The sequence below is a fragment of the Micropterus salmoides genome, unplaced genomic scaffold (assembly GCF_014851395.1).
Source record: "Micropterus salmoides isolate LMB-PRFRI ecotype aquatic unplaced genomic scaffold, ASM1485139v1 Ms_hic_scaffold_2, whole genome shotgun sequence".
NCBI classification, from domain to species: Eukaryota; Metazoa; Chordata; class Actinopteri; order Centrarchiformes; family Centrarchidae; genus Micropterus; species Micropterus salmoides.
In genome coordinates this window covers 43,926,415-43,934,189 of record NW_024041150.1, presented here as the reverse complement: position 1 = coordinate 43,934,189, position 7,775 = coordinate 43,926,415, and the positions used below count along the sequence as shown (strand labels likewise).

Here is a 7,775-nt window from a genome sequence, read left to right as displayed (position 1 = left end):
CAGATTAATTAAATCAAACATTTATTGAACATTTGCTATTGAGAAACGCGATATATATAATATTACCATTATTATTTTATTGCCCAGCCCTAGCTTAGCTTAGCATAAAGACTGGAAACAGCTAACCTGGCTCTGTCCAACAAAGCATCTGGCACATCAGCTCCTGTAAAACCACTAGTGGTGCTGGAAGTTGTTCCCTTTATAATTTCCTCCAGGAATTAATAAAATATTGAAAATTGTTTATCACAATTTCTGTCTGAAACGAAACCTAACAAATACTTTTACTAACAGAAACTAGAAAATATTCACATTTAAGAAGCTGAAACCAGCGAAACAATAAATGTTCTGTTGATGAACTAATCTATTAATCGTTTCAGCTGTAGTGAAGTTTTGGAAATATAATAAATATCACGCAGGCTTCCTGGACTTTCATTATAGACATAATAAAACAGGGAGGTGTTCTGGTGCTTTGTGGAAGCTCTACAAACCAGCAGACGTCAGCACACCTCAAATTGTTTCATGAGGCTTCATCCGCCCACCTCCAGCTGCCGAACGACCAACAACAAATATTGTACCCATAATTGCTTGTGTTGATTTCATCGTGATTCTCCCATCGTTCCCGTTCAGGGCCCGTCAGGCGGGAGGCTTTCAGAGGTCACGAGGCTTCAGTCCACTTCTGTTGTGTTTTAACAATGTGCTTCAGTACGGCCGGCCTCCACAGGTCTGTCAGGTCGAGTCTCTCAGTCTGTAAGAGGATTGAACCTCACAAGGTTTAAAAACTGTCCATCAGCCTGAGACCAGAGCAGGACGACGGGCGAGAGACAAAGACAACGAGCACGAGAGAGAGAGAGAGAATCAAAGTTACATCACATGAATGAGAACAAAACAGGACAGCAGGACGGGGGAATAAAATGTGTGAGACTCCCAACATCCTCTCGAGAGGGTCTCAGCCCGACAGAGGCTCGTACTGATACCAGCCAATCACAAACACTCTTGATCTGGATCAAGCCGCAACAAATCACCACAGGGAAATGACTTCAGCACGACAGCCTGTTGCTTCTTCCCCAGCTGCATGTTGGCTGCTGTCCTCCTCCTCTCCTACATCTCTCTCTCCATCAGCTACAGCTCTCGCTTCCTCACCCTCTCTGGCTGCTTCAGCAGAGCTGGCTGAAGCCTGGAGATACTCAAAACTAATTGGATAGTAGGGATGCACCGAATGTTCGGCCACAGAAATTAATCGGCCGGAAATAGCAAATCAATCACTTTCGGTGTTCAGCATAATGCGTTAAAAGACATTTTAAAGTGTTTGCAGATGCTGTTCTGCTGAATTGTCTCCTAGCACATCCACTCCATCTGTGGCTGACTTCTTATTTCATTTTTATTTCATTTTCTCTCTTTACAAAGACAAGTGTTGCAGTAGTCCTACCTCAAGAGAGGCTTCATGTTACGCGACACGAGAACCACATACATCATCATTTATCAAACCGGGTTAGACTTTAGCGCGAGGATACACATGTGACAACGTCTGGGTTTTAAAAATAAGGTGTCTGTACAGTATGGAAATAAGAAGAATTGGATTATATTCACAGAAAGTATAAAACATATTACATGTGTCCATTAAAAGTAAATGGACACTAAATGTAATTTACTTTACCGGACCCTCTCGGGCCTCAGACCCACCCACCAAAGTCTCTCCAAATCCTGTGTGAAAACTGAGTAAAAAGAACATTTTCACTGTTTAATTTATGCATTGGTAAAAAAATAAAAAATGGAATAAAATGTGAATGTACTTGTTTGGTATTCTGCAAATTTTTTCATTATATTCGGTTTCAGCCTCGGCCAAGAATTTTTATTTTCGGTGCATCCCTATTGTATTGTAGAGTTACCGTGCATTCACATGTGTCCAGCACGATGAGTGAGATTTCCAGTGTTGGCACAACGTTCACGGTGAAAAACACCACGGGAGTTCATAAGTTAACTGGTGTGAGCCTTCTGATGTCTAACGTTAAGTAGTAACGTGTAGTAGCCTCGGCTCGCCAGAGGGCGTCGCCATTGCTCCTTATGTAAACTCCTTTATAATGCAGTCTATGCAGCTCCTTAGCTCTCTCCACAGAGTCATTTCCTCATTTATGCAACTGTAGATTTCTGTTTAAAAGGGCAGAGCAATGTTTACTGAGACATTCAATAAAGAACTGTAACTGTTTAAATGACTAATGGTGATTTATTTGTTTTTGTCAGACTGGTGACAATAATAATATTGTAATGTTCTGATTTACTGCTGGAGCTCAATACAGTTAGAAGATGATCTGCTCGTCTTCATTCCTGTGTCCTGACTGATACACCATCCTGTTTACTGTCCGAAAACCTTGATGAACTAGCCTTAATTTATTTATTACCTCACTAATAGTAATAATGAAAATCAATATGTGGTTGGCCACCACAGATAAATCAATGTACGTGAAACACTGGATCCTTCAGATGTGGTTTGTTGTGAACATGCTGACCATCATACATGAGTGAGTGAGTCGGACATTTTACAGTGTTAAAAATCATCTCTCATTTCTGTACCTGTAGATAAAATGTGTATATAATGTCCATAAAACTCTTGTTTTTCTATTATGTTATCTATTCTGTTTTTATTTAATGTTTATTGTCTTATCTCTCGTGTTGTATCTGCAGCTGCTCTCACAGGAGTGGGATCAATGAAGTCTCTCTTATCTAATTGACATTTCTTCGTATCAGCCGACATAAACACAGACATAGATTTATATCTACAGCCGATAACGGCTGATATATCGCCCAGCGCTACTCAAACTAATTTGACTCATAAAAATAAATAACTGCTACAGCTGAAATGATCAGTCTATTAACAGAAAATCAATGTGCAACTATTTTCATAATAAATTAATAATTAGGATAATTTTCCAAGGAAACATGGCGTGAAGGTGAATATTTGCTTTCTCTTTGGATGGTCAGCAGATTAATCAATAAGAAGTTAGTTGCCGTCCTCATGATGGGTATTTGAAAACAAAGACGATCAAATCTAGTGTTTGTGCAGAATCACTCACCTGTTACTGGCGGTCAGTTTTGCAGGAGGAGGGCGGTCCTCTTCTCCAACAGCCAATAAGATGCGATCCTGCTGGCGTAGATCACATAAGACCAGGACAAGACCACGACAGCCAGCAAGACCTGAGGGACAGAGAAACGACAGAGAAAAACTGAAAACAGCATCATGACACGAGGACGTGGAATAAAGACTAAGATCAGTGCAAAACCAATTCATTTATTATTTATATTTTTAAAAAGTGACACGAAAAATATGAATTAAAGATCATGTCATTGTACAGATATAAGGAAGCCACCAGACAAACGTGGTGTCTCATTCATGTTATAGGACATGCTGGTTTGGCTGCAACACTCTGCACTGACACTTTGTTACCTGCGCGCTGCTTACAAGTCAGAAACTCCCACCTGGCATGAGTGCAGCTTTGACAGACAAAAAATGTTTTCTATTAATTAATCAAACAGTCTGAATGGATGCTTTATTCACGTGAACCTACAACATACTGTATATCCTTACTCTGATACTTTCTGCCCCACATTAAACCTGAGGTGAACTATTTCAGAAAACTCACTTTCTTTTGATGAGATGTATGTTAAATAAGAGTATGTGTACAGTACATGAAACTTAAAGGCCTCAATGTTAAACCTGGCCAACAGCAAGCGGCTCATTATCTTCACTGAGAACAAGGTTAAAGTGAAATCAGGTGCATGTACCACAGAGTAGGTCCTGTCCAGAGCCCGTCTGCTGAAGGTCGCCATCCTCTTGTTTAAGAGAGATTTAACACGCTGAAACACTTAAAGGCACAGTTTGTTTTGTTTAGCTCACTTTCCTCTTTCCTCCTCCCACTCCGTCTTCTTCTTCTTCGTGGCTTTATGGCGGTGGGGACCCTGAAATGCTGCATTGCCGCCACCTAATGGAAAACACCCGGGTGACAACCCAAAGTATTCACATTCAAAACAAAGTCTGAGTTGGTGTAAACTCTTCTCTCAGTGTAATGTCTCTCCTCCTGAAATGTCCACAATGTGCAAGAATCTGCTTGCAGCGTCCAACACTGTCTTGTTCCTCTTTCATTTACTTTTCATTTCAACAAGACAGTTTACCACCAGAAATCATCTCTTGTCCCTCTGCTGTTCCTTTTCTAATGCTGCTCGTGTCTCCTTTCCTCCCCCTCTCTTGGTATCTTCAGTGTATAAAAGACCCTCTTCTGCTCTGATCTCACTCGCTTTTATTCTTTTTCCTGACACTGTGCTGACCCTGCATGGTGTTTTCCATCACAGTGAATGCACTTTCCTTGCTCCTGCTCTTCTTCACTCTCCTCCCTTTCACACTTCTTGTTCTTCCCACACGTCTCAAATCTTCTGACTCCTCTACGTACTGCAGCAACACGTCCATGTTCCTGACAGCAGAAACATCTCAGCTCTCTCATACAGCCTCAACCTGTAACATATAAAATCCTTTCTGGCATCTCCCCCCCTCAAACGTCAGATCCACTGAGTAACTTTCTCTCCTTGTAGGCAGGGTGTCAGTCTTCTTCTTGTTCTGCTGTTTCTGTTCCTGATGCTGGTTACTGATGGACGGCAGGTTCATCTTCAGAAACTTTCTGCTTCGTCCTGTCAGTGAAATCACAGCTGGACCGAGCTGCTCTGCACCACAAGGAGGAGCCTCCTCTGATGAAAATCATCATCACTGTTTGAGTCTCAGTTCTTCTGCATCTCATTCAGCTGCTCCCTGCATCTTCCATATTGTTTAGGTCCAGTGGTTGTTTCATTTTTTCTTGCCAGCATGTTTGTTTTATATTCTGTCCATTTATCAGAAGACAGGTCTCGTTGTGCGAGTGCAGCATGTAGCAGAAACGTTGGTAGGTTGTTTAGAGCTGCACATGCTCAGTGCAGTCCGAGTCGGCTTGACAACAGAAGCAGCTTCACTCTGAGCCCAGCAGAGGGCCGTGTTCAACTGTGCATATGAAACAGTGTGGAGGTGAAACACATGTGTCCTGAGATTAGTGTTGCTCACAGGTTTATATATTGATGATTGTTGTGTACATGAATACACTGAAACCAGGCTGTATGATTATTTTAACCTGTTTTCAGAACCAGATCTCAGACTTCAGACTAAAGTGTTTGTCTGCTGTGAGGCAGAGATAAATAAGGCGTTCAGAACTTCAGTGGCATCAGCTCCTGTTTCTGATGTGACGCCCTGCAGCGAGCCAGCAGTTTGCAACAGTTACAAGGGACAGTGGTGAACTGAACAATCCACGACAACATTCACTCAGTGTCCAGTTTATTAGGTACAGCTGGCAGTCTTGTAATAAATAATGAGTAAGTTTAAGTTTATAATGTTCAGCTTGTGCTGATTCAGCTGTTTGGTCATTTTGGAGGATGCAGTTTGGGCTTCTGATGAACTGCTTTGTGTTACACTGACAGATGTTTCTAATATTTTATCCTTCCCCGTTTAAATCAATGAGGCTAAAAAACATAAAGAAACAGGAACATGTAATAAAATATGTAGAAATGTTTAAATAATCTAAATTGCATATCGTATGTTTTTCTCAACTTATTTCTAAAATTAATTTTAAAATGTTTAAAGTTGTCTGTAGCTGATCTGACTGAGGCCTCGTTCAGACTGCCAGTGGAGGTGCCAAAAATGTGCAGTTTCTCGAATGTCCACTTGAGGCCGTCTCTAAAAGCCAGGTCCAACTCTCCGTCTTAAAGGGTCCTCCAGGCCTTTGGGTATTACCCTATTAGGTATAACTGGGGACTGTTAGCAGTTTTTAGAGGCACATAGAACAGTTTTAATTGTGTCTAGGATCATCCAGAATTCAAGAGTTGCACCCTGGCAGATTCCTAAGTGGTCAGTATACAGGGTAATGCGTCCTATCATGTAGGTGACAAATCATGACAGGGCTAGATCGAGAATCCTGATCCACAAGTTGATGATAATTAATTTAGGGCACCCCTGTATCAGAGTCAGGAGTCTCAAAGGCTGATCTGGAGACCACTGGTCCATACAACAGAAGAGGAGCCATAAGGTCAGAATAGCAGTAAGCTCCAGGTTCTCGCTCACTCACTAGAGAAAGACAGTTGTTGTGGTTGCATCGGCGGTGTTATTGGCCGTGTTTGAGATGAGCTCTCTGGTCGAGATGTCCTCGATCGTTGTGGTATTCAGGTGTTGCAACATTTTTCTCTTGTTCTCTTTGGGTTTTTGTCTTTCACTTTGATCACAAGTGAGTCTGTAAAACCCCAATATCTCTTTTTTGGAAGTACAATGAGGCAGGTGTTGTTACGTGCAGATGTTGGGAATCTTATTTCTTTCTCCATATATCCATGATTTTCTAACTGGTAATGGCTTGGATCCCCATGTGCAGGACCATCCTGGTTCTCCTAACTCTGCATGTATCCTAGTATCTTGCACATTCATTGTTTCCTTCTTCTGTACCTGTAGCGTTCATAGCTTGAGTCCTTCGTTTCCTGCTGTTTGGAAATCCTGCAGAGCTTCTAATACTTCGGTGATGTTTTCTGTCCTAGTGACATTATGAAGTGCTTCGCTCTCAGGGAAAAGACAACAATAGACAGTCCAGACAATATAAGGATGTGATGGCAGTACGAGGAGCTGAATACTATTTGTGCCAGAGAGGATGATAGAGGAACACCGCAACGGCGCCGCACCGACTCCAGCAGCAGGCAGGCAAGAACCCTAACCACCATCAACCCCCCTTCCCATTTGTGTATGTGTACTGCATTGTGTTGGATGCATGTTGTGGTTGGTGAAGTGTGGTGAAGGAGTGGAAATAAGGTGCACGGTAACTAAGGTGCAGTTAAAATTGGGGTGGTGGTTGCTACACAATTGGAGTGAGTAAGAAGGCACTGATTCGACTCGGGAAATCGACTCGTGGCTCAATTTCAACTGTGAGACAAAAATATCTGACATGTCAGAAATGTATCTGATGACATCCAATGGTTGTGCACAAGCTGCATGTCATTGTACACTTCACATCAAATGACGCCAGACGAATCTGATATGTGGACTCTAAACTAGAAAATTGGGTGAGAAACAGGCTCAGGTGTCCAGCTTTGGGGCCCCGGGGAGGTGAGGACAGGACCTCACTACAGGACATGCCCCCCTGAGAACCCAAACCATGATCTTTCCTAAACCTAACCAAGCAGGCTTTGTCTAACAGAGACACTGCCTGGCCAAAACTGCCCCTCTCTCAAAGACTGAAGTGAACTTGAGGTGTGGATGAAACACAACTTCGTCCAGTTTAACAGCTCAAAAACTGACTCAGTTCTTTTTGGCTCCCCACATCAAACCCAGTCATCCTCCATAACCGGTATTACTCCCCAATAGTCACCAATCTTGGCCTAAGATTTGACCCACAACTCACCTCTGAAGCCCCATATTCAACACCTCTGAAAATCACAGTGGATTTGAATTTCACCACCCCGATGAACACTTTCCACAGACTAGCCAATAGTGATGATTTCAATTAATTTTGATAAAGACAGGACTGTCTGTGCAGCCTTGCTGTTGTGTTAGCCCTTGTGTATTTGTCCTCTTCTAACTTGTCCAAGGGTGTGACCTGTCTCTCAGTATGTGTCAGCCTTGTGGCTCAGTACAACCTGGTCAGTAAACACAAAGTTTATTTCCTGTTTGAGAAAAAACCACAATGGTGACACACAAAGAGGAAGGAGTTGGGTTTTAGTTGGTGTGAGTG

The 7,775-nt window shown here is 42.3% G+C and overlaps 1 long non-coding RNA gene across 1 annotated transcript; it reads right to left on the bottom strand.

The window, feature by feature from the left end:
- Window positions 1–684: 684 nt before the first annotated feature.
- LOC119911671 lies at window positions 685–3,932 on the bottom strand. Its single transcript, XR_005445953.1, has 3 exons — window positions 3,778–3,932; window positions 3,069–3,189; window positions 685–791 (listed from the first exon to the last, which is right to left on the bottom strand). It is a non-coding gene; the product is annotated as an uncharacterized LOC119911671 (long non-coding RNA).
- Window positions 3,933–7,775: the final 3,843 nt, after the last annotated feature.